Here is a 13287-nt window from a genome sequence, read left to right as displayed (position 1 = left end):
TTGGGCATTTTGGTTTATTTTTGTTTTTTAACTTGACCTGATTTCTCCTTTGGTTGGCTTTTTCCTTTAGCATAGTTTCTCCCTTTGCTGATTTTCATTGTAGTTTTTCATTTTCTCCTCATGAAATATTTTGCCAAGAATGTTCTGTCATTTAGATTTCTTGTTGTAAATTCTTTTAACCTTTGTTTATCATGGAAGGTTTTTATCTCATCATCAAATCTGAAGCTCAGTTTTGCTGGATATAAAATTTTTGGTTGGCATCCATTTTCATTCAGAGCTTGGTATATATTGTTCCACAATCTCCTAGCTTTGAGGGTTTGGATTGAATAATCTGTTGAGATCTGAATTGTTTTTCCCCTATATGTAATCTGATACTTTTCTATTGTGGCAAAGAGAAAAGAAGAACTCAAATTATTACTATTTGCCAAGGACATTACTCTATATTTAGAGGATTCAGAAAATTCCACCAGAAAACTTTGAGAACTAATAAACAAATTTAGCAAACTAGCAGGATCCATAATCAACACCCATAAATCAAATGCATTTCTATACATCAGTGATGAATCCTCTGAAAGAGAAATTAGGAAAACTACCCAATACACAATAGCCCCCCCTAAAAATAAAATACTAGTGAATCAATTTAACAAAAGAGATGAAAGACCTCTACAATGAAAACTACATAGTGCTTAAGAAAGAAATTGAAGAAGAGTTTAGAAGATGGAAAAGACTCCCATATTCTTGGATAGGAAGAATTAATATTGTCAAAATTGCCATACTACCAAAAACTCTATATAGATTTAATGCAATTCCAGTTAAAATCCCAGCAATATTCCCCATAGAAGTAGAAAAAGCAATCATGAAATTCATTTGGAAAAATAAGAGAACAAGAATAGCTTAAACAATCCTTATCAGGAAGAGTGAAGCAGGAGGCATCACAATACCAGACCTTAAACTATGCTATAGAGCTACAGTAACAAAAAAAGGCAGGGTATTGGCACCAAAATAGAAGGATAGACCAGTGGTACAGAATAGAAGACACAGAGGCCATCCCACATAAATATAGTTATCTCATACTAGAAAAAGGCACCAAAAACATACAATGGAGAAAAAATAGCCTCTTCAACAAATGGTACTGGGAGAACTGGAAATCCATATGTAGCAAAATGAAACTAAACCCCTATCTCTCACCATGCACAAAACTCAACTCCAAGTAGATCAAGGACCTAAGAATTAGACCAGAGAATTTGCACCTAAGAAGAAAGAGTAGGCCCAAATCTGAATCATGTTGAATGGATTAGGTGACAATTTCCTTAACAAGACTCTTAAGAAGTAAAGAAGTAAAAACAAAAAACAAACAAACAACAACAACAAAAGTAAGAAGTAAAAACAAGAATCAATAAATGGGATGGATTCCAATTAAAAAGCTTCTTCTCAGTAAAGAAAATAATCAGTAATGTGAATAAAGATCCTATAGAGTGGGAGAAAATCTTTACCACATGCACATCAGATAGAGCACTTTAATTGTCAGGGTTCTCTACAGGAAAAGAATCAACAGGAAATATAATTATATATAGGGGATTTATTAGGTTGGCTTATGTAACCAGAAGTTGGATAGTTTACAATGGCCATCTGCAGGCTGGAGAGCTGGAAGAAACAGTAGCTGCACAGTCCAAGAAGCTGAAGCCAGAACAAGAGGAATCAACGGTGCTACCCTAGTCTGAGGAAGGCTTCTGGGGAATCACTGGCAGAGTCTGCTTTGGAATAATGAAGAAGGGAGAGTCCAATATCCTCAGATGATTACAGCAGGAATCAAGAACCTGTTCAAGAAGAATCAGGCTGGCATCTGCTACTGCTTTCTTATTCTTCCAATTTTTATTCCATCCAAGCCATCATCCTATTGGACAGTGCTTCCCACAATTAGGGAAGGTCTCCACTTCAGTTGGCTATCACACATGACAATCATTCCTAGACACACCCTCATTGACATACCATAAGTGTTGTAATCCTTGGCATCTCTTAATCCAATCAAGTTGACAATTCAAATTAATCATTGCAAGCACTAATCTCCAGGATATATAAAGAACTAAAAAAACTTAATACCCCCAAAACAAATAATTCAATCAATAAATTGGATAAGGAAATGAACAGAAACTTCTCAGAAGAAGATATACAATCTATCAACAAATATATGAAAAAATGTTTAACATCTCCAGTTAGAGAAATGCAAATCAAAACTATTTTAAGAGTTCACCTCATTCTAGTCAAAATGGCAATTATCAAGAATACAAGCAACAATAAGTGATGGCGAGGATGTGGGGAAAAAGGAACACTTAAACATTGTTGGTGGGACTGTCATTTGGTTCAACCAATCTGGAAAGCAGTGTGGAGATTTCTTAGAAAACTAGGATTAAAATCACCATTTGACCCAGCTCTCTCACTCTTCGGGCTATAATCAAAGGACTTAAAATCAGCATACTATAGTGACACAGCCATATCAATGTTTATAGCAACACAATTCACAATAACTAAACTGTGGAGCCAACCTAGGTGCCCTTCAATGGATGAATGGATAAAGAAACTGTGGTATATATACACAATGGAATATTACTCAGCATTAAAAGAAAATAAAATTATGGCATTTTCAGGTAAATGGATGAAGTTGGAGAACATCATGCTAAGTGAAATAATTCAATCCAAAAAACCCAAAGCCAAATGTTTTCTCTGATAAGAAGATGCTGATCCATTACGGGAGCAGGTAGGGAAAGAATGGAGGAACTTTGGATTGGGCAGAGGGGAGTGAGGGAAGGACAGGAGGTATGGTTAGGAGAGATGGTGAAATGAGAAGGTCATCATTACCCTAGGTACATGTATGATTGCATGAGTGATGTGACTCTACATCATGTATAACCAAAGAAATGAAAATTTGTGCTCCATTTGTGTAAAATGAATCAAAATGCATTCTACTGCCATGTATAACTAATTAGAACAAATAAAACAGAAAGGATGGAGGTTTATTTTGGCTTGTAGTTCTAGAGACTGAAAATCCAAAATTGGACATCTGCATCTGGTGTGGGCCTTGTTCTATGTTATAATATGATGGGCAGATGAACGTGGGAAGAGACAAAGCAGGAGGGATGGTCTTAGCAACCCTCACTTGTGGTAAATAATCCAGTGCCAGAGAATAGCATTACTCCATTTATGAGGACAGTCCCTATGACCTAAACACCTCTTAAAGAATCCATCCCTTCTCCGTATCATTACATTGTCAATAAAATTTCAATATGAATTTTGGAGGTGAGAAATCACGGTCAAATCATAGCATTCTCCATGAATTTTATTTTATTTTATTTTTTTATCTGAGTATTTGTTGGCTATTTGGGTAGCACTGATTTTATTTGCAGAGGATGTGGAGTATTAAATTTAAGTGCTGTCACTTAAAAATGGACCCATTTGCTTTAAGAGCAGTTGAGCTGATAGACACATTTCTTACAAAATAAGGTTCTTTTCTCCTCCATTTATTTTGAGGAAGGTGTTTTTTTTTCATTTTTCATAAACATATTGTTTAGTGGTTTCTATTCTGCAAAGCCTTCTTATAACCACCCAGCAGAGTTGATTTTCTTTGTATGTAATTTTATTATCTTACCTGTATGCATCATACATACATTATGATCTCACTTCACTACCTTATATTCTAATTATATGTCTGTGCATCTCCCTCTAGGCTATCAGTGTCTTAAGGTTAGGAACAGGTATCATTCATCTTTTTGTGTGCCTGTGCTCCCCAGGACAGTGTCTGACATGATGTATAAAGAACAAGTATAGTGAGTATCTATATATGTTAAATGAATAAATGAAGGACACCCCAGTGTTGAAGCCTGCCTCCAGAAGATTAGCACCTCATGCCCAGTATTCTGGATGTAGCCCTTAAAACTTGCATACTGTGTTCATTGGCAAATTCTTGAAACCTTTTTCCTCTTAGCTTATAGAGAAGCATCCTGATGTGTCTCATTGTGATCTGACAAGTGCTTGCTTGATTGCTTGTTGATAATGAGTGGTGATAAGTGCCCTCATAGCAAGGTCATATCTTTCTATTGGTTAAATATAAGTGGGTTTTACATTTCAAGATGTAGACTTATGAAATAAAAAGAAGAATAAAGCAGCAAGGCAGAGGTGTCTTTTCATATGAAATGTAGGTGACAGAAAAGATGGGAAATCTGAGTACTTTTTCAACATGAGGATTAGAAGTTTTAGTCTGTACTTTTCCACTATATTCCTAACTCGTGAAATGTACTATTTCAGGGGACAACACCTCTTAAGCAGCCTGTGTGTATGTCCAAGGTCTTGTTTAACTTAAAGAGATACAATATCTACCAATTTCCACACAAAAATGATCTGTTCAAAGTTCTGTGACCAGTGGCATGTAAGGTAATCCAATCAGGGCAACTCTGGTGATGCTCTGTTAAATTTCAAAGGTTACCATGCGTGGGCTTTAGAATTTGTTTAGAGAAGCTGTGATAACCTTTACTCCCTTTTGGCAGAAGCACAATTTTATGAATCTGAGACCCACCCCTTATGTTTGAATCATTAACGTTTACCTTGAGTTTCAGGTAATAACATCATTCTACTTCAGGTTACTTGATTCTTGAAGCTGGGTGACTATATCTTGTTTGCTTTTCTTCATGCTCCACCATCTTAAATTATCTTTCCATAATTTAATATTACTTCAGATTATTAAAATTAATGAAAGATGGTCAAATGCAGTTAATAGGGGTCCTTACTAATCTCCTTGTAAATAATAAGATTGGGCTTGTGACTTGATTGCTAAACTCAAGTTTAGGCATTCGTTTTTTTGTTGAAGAAATGGAAATAGATCTTAATTTCATCTTATAAATATTCCACTTTTTATTGGAAAGGTCTTTTGTATACAGGTCAACAAACATTTCTTTCAAAGAAAAATTTAAAGATAAATTGGTTGAGATTGAACCTCATCAAACGCAGTAAAGAGGTGTTTAATGTGCAAGAACATATACTCCATGAGTGCCTTCAGGTTTCTCACTCAGGCTTCCCCCTTCCTCTTTTTCATGTGATCAGTTCTCAGTTTTCTTTTATGGTGTCTGAAAGGCAGATTTGCATTTCACTTTATGATGTGTAACAAAACCATAATTGTTATCTTCTGTTAGTTGTGATCTCCCGGTTTCATCCTTTCACGTGCCATAAAAATAAAGCTTTTTTTAAAAAAATTTTATTTTGGTAGATGTTGCTGTGACCACCTTTTATTTGACATCTATATTTAATACACATTTCTTGGATATTGGTGCAGAAGGTAATAAATCTGCTCTTGTATGCTTTACATGTTTTAAATGAATACTAGGAGAATGGGAGGATACTAGACTCCAACTTAGAAGAACCAGGTTTTCATCCTGCTCTACCACTTACTAGTATTTGAACTTTGGGCAAGTTTACTCTTCTCTCTGAGCTTTCTTCATTGCCTTCCAGTGCTGTTAGAAGAGTTGTATTCAATTAATTGTGTTGCATAGCTGGTAGTGTTACAGTTCTTGTTAGGTCCTGAAATTAAGAACAAGTGCCTGTTTAATTAAATTATGAGGGTCATATTTTGAGCAAAAATCATTGTCAAACCAAAGATTTTTTTCTTTATGAATTTAAATGGGAAGACTTAAAATGTATAACATGAAGTCATATTCACACATGCTTTTATCTTTATTTTGAAAGATAATTATGTAGTTATCTTTATCTGGAGATAATATTAAATAGAATAGAATTACATAAAAATTAGTTTGTCTCAGAAGATTTAGATGGTGATTTGTCACATGTAGGAATCAAAAAGCAGTAATTCGATCGTTTAAAATACTTTGAGTAACATTTCTCTCCATTACATGTATTTGTTTTGTTGCAATGAGAAGAAATTGTAGAAAATCAGCTACTTTTATAAAGAATAATTTAAAAATTTTTGTTTTTAATTCAGGAAACATTTGTTGCATATGTGCTCACTCACTTAAGAAATACTTGTTGAATGTACAGTATTTCCCCCCATGGAGATAGAGTAAGAATTAAGATGGGTTAAGTCCCAGTCCTCAAAGTGCCTATCGTCTTCAGTGAGAAATGTTTCATAATAAAGAAACCAGATCCATTGAAGGCTTTCAAGAAGAGGATGGGAATTCAGAATATAATAAGGATAGTCAGAAGAACATCTAAATTCTTCATGAGACTTCCATTTTCAAAACATAATAGCAACTATTATTATAATGTCCAATGGGATTTCAAGGATATATAAATATGTGTGTATGTGTGTGTGTGTGTGTGTGTGTGTATCTCACATTTTTTCAACCCTGCCCTTTGCCTTTGGTTAATATTTAGGGAATCTCAAAGAGTTCTATGGTCTTAAATGAACAGCGCTTTTCATGTGGATAAAGTATGAGGTTTCTGTGACTCTAAGGCATGCATCAGAGTAGAGTAATTAAGAGAACTACTTTTGAAGCCAAAACTGCCTGAATTTTGCGTTTTCACCACACTACTTGCTAACTATGCACTCTCAAATTATTGAGACTAATACTTCAGGCTCTTCATCTGTTGAATGGGCATAATAATAGTACTACTTTTTAAATGAGAATTAAATATGTGCATATGTGTAGGGTGTGGTCCATTTAGTGCTATTTAGGGGTTTCATTGGGGGAGTTTAGACAGTTTTCCTGGACAATCTTTAAAAGGATATATAATATGAAAAGGTTAGAATGAAGTCTGTCATATAATTTCCACTTTTCCTGATGCTCTAATTATTTTACTGTTATTACATATCTCTTAGAATATTTTTTCAAGGTCTCAGAATATAATGTTTTATTTAAACCATTTCTTGAATTCATTATTTTTACGATTTCTTGGTTTGAATAGAAAGCTTGCTAAAGTAAATATATAATTTTCTATAATTTAGTTTCAAATTTTTACCTATTGAACAATTCCTGGCACACTGCAGGTACTCAGAAAATATTGGTGGACTGATTAACTAAAACAATGAATATTTCAAAGGAGCATAATGTATTTTAAAATGAGCTCAAGATTTTGCTAAAGAATTTTACCAGGGTATTGAATAAAGCCTACAAATATACTTAATAGTGAAATAGAAACAGAAAGATACCAGATTAACAAATTAATATAATTTAGAAATCATAGAATATGTAATGCTGAATAATTAATCTGTTTGATCAATTTCCCCCATTATACTCGATAGTTTGGGTGTTTATTTGCATCATAAATTTGTGAGTCCTCTGGGGTTTGTTGAATGTGTGGGGAGATGTAGAAAATCTTTTAAAGCAAAATTAGTTTTAATTTACTTGACTACATATAGGTATATGTATGTTTGTGTGTGTTAGATATGTTTGATGTATGAGTGAGAGGGTTCACGTATGTTTTGTAAAAAGAGCAACTGTACAAGAATGTAACTTTCCTTAATTGTAAAAATAGGTTACATTTTAGAGCAATTTTAGGTTAATAGCAAAATTGAGCAGAAATTCAGAGACTTTGCATATTTCCTCATCCCCTGTACTTGTATGTATCCAACGTCTTCTACCAGAATGGCACAGTTGTTACAACGGATAAATCTACAAGGACACCTCATTATCACCGAGAGTGCACTGTTTACATCAGTCAGAGTTCATTCTTAGTGTTGTGCATTCTATGGGTTTGGATAAATTTATGGCATGTATTTACCATTTTAGTACCACACAGAGTAGTTTCATTGTTCTAAAAATCCTCATTGGTTTGCCTATTTATCTTTTCCTCCCTACCAGTCTCTGGTTATCTTTGTACTATCTTCATAATTTTGCCTTTTCCAGAATTTCATATAGTTGGTGTCATATGGTATATAAACTTTTCAGATGGGCTTCTTAAACTTAATAATATGCCTTTAAATTTCCTCCATGACTTTTCATGGATTGATACCTTATTTCTTTTGAGTACTGAATAGAATTCTATAGTCTGAGTGTATTGTAGTTTGTTTATCCATTCACCCACTAGAGGACATCTTGGTTGCGTCCAAATTTTGGTGATTATGAATTGATGTTTTACAAACACTTAAGGTTCTATAGTCATCTGTGCATTATGTGGACATGTTTTCAACTCCTCTGGGTAATCAGCAAGGAGTAGAATTTCTGGATCCAAATCAGCCTCATGAGTCATTGAATGACTGTTTTATTATTAAGAAACATCTGAAGTGTCTTGTAATGTGGCTGTACATCTTGAAGTCTCACCATCAATGAATGAGAGTTCCTGTTACTCCATGCTTTCTGACACTTGCTGTCATGAGAATTCTGGAATTTAGCTATTCTAATAAGTATGTAGTGGTTTCTCACTGCTATTTTAATTTTGTATTTCCCTGATGACATATGACATGGAACATCTTTTCATGTGTGTATTTGCCATCTTTATATCTTCTTTGGGTGAAGTGTCTTTGGTCTATATTTTAATCAGACTGATGTTGCCTTATTACTGAGTCTTAAAAATTCATTGTGTATCTTGGATAACAATCCTTTATTAGTTGTCTTTTGCAAATATTTTTTCCAAGTCTGTGGCTTGTCTTTTCATTCTTTTGGCAGTGTCTTTTGCAGAGCAGAACATTTTAATTTTAATGCAGTTCAACTTATTCAGTTCTTTCATTTATAATTTTTTTTTTGCCTTTGGTATCATACCTAGGAAGTCACTGCCAAAATTGAGGCCTTCTAGATTAATTTCCTAGAAGTTGTATAGTTTTGTGTTTAAATTTAGGTCTGTAATATTTCTCAAGTTAATTTTATCAAATTTATAAATTCTGTGCCTATATTCATTTTTTTGACTGTGGATATCTTTTCGTTCTAGCACCATTTGTTGAAAACACAAACTTTTCTCCACACTATTTCTTTCAATCCTTTGTCAAAGATTTGTTGACTATATTAGTTGACTATATTTATGTGGGTCTATTCCTCATTCTCTATTTAGTTCCTTTGATAGGTTTGCCTGTTCTTCTGCCAATACTCCATTATCTTGCTTACTGTAGGTTATAGTGAGTCTTAAAATAGGGTAGTGTCAGTTCTCTGACTTTGTTCAATATTGTATTGGCTATTCCTGATCTTTCATCTCTTTATAAATTTTAGATTCACCTTGTCAATATCTACTAAATAACTTGCTAGGATATTACATTGACTCTATTAATCAACTTGGGAAGAACTGACATCACAACAATATTGTTTTCCTATCCATGAACATAGAAAATCTTTGAACTCTATAATACACTTTGTAGTTTCTTATATAGATCTTGTGCATGGTTTCTTAGATTTTTTTATCCTAAGATGTCCTTTTTTGGGAGGTGCTAAAGTAAATGGTTTTGTTTTTCATTTCAAATTCCACTATTCATTGGTGACATATAGGAAAGCAATTTACTTTGGGGTATTAATATTGTACCCTGAAATCTTAGTAATTACAACAAAATCTTCCAGATTTTCTATCTTGATGATAATGATTATGTCATTTGCAAAAAATTATCTTTTTCCTTCCAAATTTGTATACCTTTTCTTTTCTTTCTTATTTTATTACATTAGCCAGGGCTTCCAGTACAATATGAAAAAAAAATTATTGAGAAGAGACATCCTTGCCTTATTCCTGAAAACACTCCTTAACTTTGTATAAGCCAAACTTTTTTTCTATTTTAAAGTGGAGACACTTTAATTTTTTATGTGTATGGTTATTTTCTAGGCCCTTTGGATATACTTAATCACTGAATACTCAAAATAAACTTTTGTTCTTAATTTGTGGTTGAGGACTTTGAGACACAACAGAGTTAATTTGTCTAATAGCAAAAACTAGTAAATGGCAGAGAGAGAATCATACCCAGGCAGACCACATTCTTAGTCACTTCTTTTTCTGAATATAGAAGGCAATATCAGGGCTGTATGTTCTTATTGAATATCATGTTTTTTTTTTTTACATTGGGAATTGAATACAGGAGCACTTTACTACTGAGATACATCCCCAGCCTTTTAATTTTTTCATTTTGAGACAGAGTCTTGCTAAGTTGCTGAGTATTTTAGTAAATTGCTGAGGCTAGCCTTGAACTTGCTATCCTTCTGCCTCAGCCTCATGAGTCACTGGAATTAACAGACATGCACCACCACGCTAAAGCCTACATCATGGATTTTTGACAATGGTTTAGTGGGGAAAAGAATTATTTACATAAGCCAAATATATTTGGAATAATTTTTCTAATTTGTGTGTAATATACTACACATTTATATAGATATAAATGTGTAATTATAATATAAATAATTAATTACACATTTATATATATATAAATGTGTGTAATATAGCACACACTTATATATATATATATATATATAAAGGTTCGTCATATGATGATGAACCTTTATTTATTTATTTTTATGTGGTGCTGAGAATTGAACTCAGTGCCTCACATATGCTGGGCAAGTGAGCCACCACTGAGCAACAACCCCCACCCACACATTGCAATTTTTAAAAATTTTTTTCCACATTGAAATACATAAGTGATCTTTATAGATATTATAGAAATATGACATAACCTCTGGTTTTACCTTACCACATTGTCCCTTACAAATCTTTCTCCACTTATGTCTTTAAAATTGGACTTGATAGAACATGAAACTTTAACAATAAAATATGATTTTGGTGTTTCTTCAAATGAGATCTTTATATTTAATTGAATGACTGTTTTATTATGTTTTTCACTGGAGGTTTTCAGAATTTTATACTGTCACCCACATTAGAGGATAATGGGACTCATTTATTGACTCTCTGCCTGTGAGATATCCCAATTGATACACAAATGCTGGACTCAGCATTTGTCCTTCCTCCAAACTCATAGACCTTGGAAGGCATGCTTTTGTGTGTGGACTTTCTGTAATTCATTTGCTCAGTGTATACTTTTCAATGGACATAGTTCAGTCTTTGTCAATTAGGATTGTAGAGTATTTGCTGTCTGCCTGGATTTTGCAAATTATCTGTGGCAAAGGATTATGGTGTAAACATCAGGTCAGAGGCCTTCAGAGGTAGATGGACTGGCATTATATTTCTAAGATGTTTAAATGAATTCATCTTTTACTATTAAAGGATTCCTACAGGAGACTTGTATGTCAAAGTCTCTAACTATGGTTAGAGGTGATTCTAAAGTTTAAGGTGTTGAATATTTCTTAATTTCAAAATTTGAGATTACTATGAATGGGAATACATAATGTTTGTAACTCTGGCACTCATGGCTTTCTATCATGTATTATACAGTTTTCCCCCTGCTTTAGTTTTTAATTTATAAAATCCTTACAAGGAATTGATGCACACTTTTATATTTTTGTATGTCTCATAAAAACTCAGAACATTAACTCTCAATAAAACATTTGGAGTTAATTCTTTGTCCCAGTCAAATAACTATAAATCTACTTTGTTCTATTATTTCAATTTTGGGATCAGGATATAGAGGCATGGTCACCAAAATAGGTAATATGTCATCATGACATTGGTTAGTGTGATGTGACTAACTAATAATTGTCCATGAGGATAATAACCAAGCGATGTTACACAGAAATATCCATTGACAACTCAGTAGGACTACAAATAAGTAAAATAGAAGTTTATTATTTTTCATATAAAGGTAAATTTGGTTTGCATTGGGTTACATAAGTATTTAATCAATCAACAATAACTTAATGAGTTCTCCCCATGTTTCCATATAGTCAGCTCCATTAAATAGTGTTGGTGATAGAGAAATAAAATAATTTAAGGCCTCTGCCAACTTCAAGGTGCATATAAATTACTTATAAGGTGACAATAGAAGTCTGGGCTGTGCTACTAACCAGCGACATCACAATGCATGTGTGCCTACATCCTGCATGCTCCTGGCTTTTCAGTGCTTCACTGCTCCTTTCTGTTGGCTTTCTCCGTCTCTTCCTCTAACCTCAGACTCTAAATGGTACAGTCCTGAGGGTTGCATGCTCAGCACCCAACTCTTTCTTGTCTATACTCCTTTCCTGGGTGTATACCTTATTCAAATCCATTGCTTTAAATACTATTTATGTAAGATCTTTTTTTTTCAAATTTTTATCAGTGGCCTGGATTTCTCCCCTAAGTTACAGATTCGTATGTGGAATAACATGACATATCTCTCAGGATGTCTAAAAACTTCATACTTGATAAGATGATACAGAAGTATTGATTAGCTTCCTTAAATCTAGTTTATATCCTCCCACCTCTGCCCATCTGCCCTTACCCTTAACTTTCCTCACCTCCATAAATGGCCTTAGCATTATCTCAGTTGTTAGGTCAAAACCTAAGAGTCATCATCGAGAGAATATTTTTTTCTCCTTACACTTCAATTCTGATTTGTTAGTTACTACTGACAGCTCTAATCCCAAAGTACATTCAGAATTTTGCCACAGTTTATCATTTCCTTTGCTATAATCCTGGTACTCTGGACCTTTGTCTTCTCTCGCCTGGGCTATTGCCACAGCCTGCTAGTTTTCTGATCTCCAGTCATGACCACTGTGGATCTTCACATTCAGTGATCTTTCTAAAGTTTAAATCAGATCTTCTCATGCTGCTTCTTAAGAATTGACCTAAAACACAACAACCAGAATAAAGTTCAATCTCTTTACTGAGGTAGAGAGAGCCTAGCTTCTGCCTCCCTCTGGGCTTCATCTCCCTCGCTCTCCACTTGTTCACTCTAGTAGAGCCACCCTCTATTAGACCCTTTTCACCTACTGTGTCTTTTGCATTGAGTGAACTTGCCCCTCATCTTCCCAAACATATATTGGAATGTGTCATCATTCCAATCTCAGCTGAAATGTCACTTCCTCAGACAGGCCTTCTCTGACATCCTTCAGTAAAGTTTCTGCCTTTCATTGGTCACATTAATTGAATACTTTTTAAATTTTATTATCATCAACTTAGTACACAAAACTAAGTCATTTGCATTTTTGTATTTACTTGCTTATTTTCTGTTTTCCCCAACTGAAATGTCAATTCCTTCAAGTCAAAGAATATGCAACCAATTTTCTCTAATGATTATTTTTAAATTATTATTAGATTTTTAAATTATGTGTGCATCATAGGACTAAAATCTATTTTATTGTTTTAAAACTGAATTGGTCTGAATAATGAGGATAGTAAAATGTTCAAGCTGTACTTTTTTTTCTAAAGACATTCGAATAAGTCACATCTCTGACCATGGGGACCCAAAGAAGTTTCTCCCATCCTGTGTGGATAATCTTAGAGTACCTA

Source organism: Urocitellus parryii, chromosome 10 (assembly GCF_045843805.1).
Source record: "Urocitellus parryii isolate mUroPar1 chromosome 10, mUroPar1.hap1, whole genome shotgun sequence".
NCBI lineage: Eukaryota > Metazoa > Chordata > Mammalia > Rodentia > Sciuridae > Urocitellus > Urocitellus parryii.
Note: the sequence above shows the minus strand (reverse complement) of the source record.